The sequence below is a fragment of the Ornithodoros turicata genome, chromosome 8 (assembly GCF_037126465.1).
Source record: "Ornithodoros turicata isolate Travis chromosome 8, ASM3712646v1, whole genome shotgun sequence".
Lineage (NCBI taxonomy): Eukaryota > Metazoa > Arthropoda > Arachnida > Ixodida > Argasidae > Ornithodoros > Ornithodoros turicata.
Genome location: NC_088208.1, coordinates 14,142,542 through 14,144,865, shown reverse-complemented (window position 1 = coordinate 14,144,865; position 2,324 = coordinate 14,142,542).

Below are 2,324 nucleotides of genomic sequence, written 5' to 3'. Positions count from 1 at the left end.
ATAAAAACCAGTAGAAGTCAATGGCAGCCAGGGCCGGCCGAAAGCCGAGCCAAACTGAGAGGTTGCTGATTGGTTGGCTGCTAGGCATCACGACGCATTTTCATTGGTCGTATGTCCAGTGTTGCCTGAATTATCTCAAACTATGGGCTCTATGGGGAGCTGTGGGCGCCTGGCGAGACCCTCACTAGGGGCGCCACTGCGCCACCTCTTGGTGGGTTCCCCGTTTCGGTTTCGTTTCTGTTACTTACAGTAAAAACTGTCATATTGGATCGAAAATGCGACTTACTTGGAACACATATGTCGTTTTCGTCATGAATCACCAGGAAATATCAATGCTGGACAGCCTCTTACACGTGCAATGCCTTGATACGCAATGCAATATGCGAATACTGCCCGGGGACATCCCCACGACACGGTTCGTTCAGTGAACACCAGGGGGCGTCACCCAAACTTCTCGGCGCCAATACAACGTTTCCACATACCTGGCCCAAGCATTGGCGAACCCATATGCCCTCAGCCGAGAGAACAGGTATGCGCGTCGCACACGATCAAATGCCTCGGATTGATCGAAGGATGCAAGCACAGCGGGAGCACGGCCACTGTTAATCCAGTGGATGGCATCGCGAAGAGCGATTCTATGAAGGTCTGAGGACCTGCCGGGGACAGAACATGCTTGGGAAGGATGTAACTCCTTCTCCAACAGAGGTGAAACGCGCAACAGAAGAGTTTTAGCCTGCCTAGTGATTGCACTACCGAGGCATGTATTGTCATCAAGCAGGAGAGCTACCTATGGAGGTAGGCCCCTTTACGCAAACAGGAACACTAGAAGCGCACTATGCTGAAAGTCAGGATAACAACGCTCTTAAGGGAGATTGCTGTTTGTACGGGCCATACCATGCGAACAATCCATGATATACGGGGGAGTCGCAACGGAGGACAGTACAGGTCTAGCCAACTGTCTGGAACAGAATGTGCCACTCGCCCTGATCATAGCGGAAGATGCCAGTGGAGCAAAGCCAGCGATGGGAGCCCTCGACTGGGCCGACTACTGCATGTTCCCTGGTGATCAGCGCCCGTAGTCCAGTGCGAACTGTCTGAAACAGACCTAAACTCCCGTTGTCGGGGCCACCGAAGACTAACCAGCACCGGCGTGTCCAAATTTGGAAATTTATTTCCCCAATCAGACATGCCAAATGTTTCCGATCCCTTGCTGCAACCAGCAACGGTTCCATGAACCTTAACAGTGGCCCATTCGACACTCGGAAGATCAAAAACAACCGCCACTCCGCTCCACAGGAGCAGCGGAATCTGGCACTGAAGGAAGCAGTGCTCCGGTGACTCCGAGATGCCACAGGACGGGCAGTGATCCGTGCGACAAATATGGAACCGGTGTAAACGTTCACGGAGCGGCAGGACACCATGAGCCAGCTTCCACTGGAGACTCACCCGACGAGCGTCCAACCAGCCAGCAGGCGCTTCCGACCGAAACGATATGGATTAAAAGGGCAAGAGAGCTGGATACGACTACCAGTAATGCCACATCAGAAATTGTTCGTATGAACAGCACGCAAGTTAGCTGGAGTGTCGATGAAACAGGCACAATTTCCTCCGTGAGGGGGGGGGGGGTATACGTTTATTTCGGAAAGGTCAGCCTGACCGAAGTTTGGATTGCTATTCCTAAAACAAAAATATACAACAAAGATGAAGCAAAAACAAATATAAGATAACGAGGACTTGGTGAAGTGTAGATGACATGAAAGGTCAACTCATAACTTGTTCATGAGGTTTGTTGTCTGGAGGAAGTCGAGGCAAAGCTCGAGTGACGCACCACTGACGGGTTCGAACCCGGCCGTGGACGCCAGCAACTTGGTGGCAGGGTACAAGTTGCTTAGACACGCCGTCTTCCGCGAGGGACGTTAAGTACGGGGTGCCATGTTATGAGCTTTCATCGCACGTTAAAGAACCCTCAGGTGGGCAAAAGCAATCCACAGACCGACCGCTGTGGCGTCGCCCATGATCTCAGTTGTCTCGCGACGTAAACCCCCAAATATTTATTTATTTACCCCTGACGGGAGTGACGCACAGGGCCAAGTAATATACAGAAAGGTCTATATGTGTGCGTGTCCCAGAACAGTCAGGCGTCCTTTGAGAGTGTCGCGGGCAGCGTTGCATAACGTCTGCAGTGCAGTAGCAGATGCGCCGTGTCTGCTTCCATTCTGCAGGCTGAGGAGTACAGTTGGCCCATCTTTAATTGTAGTGAGGGTGCCATAAACGATATATGATAGTTTCTTCCCTTCGGGTGAGCTGAGCGTGGTCGCGTATTC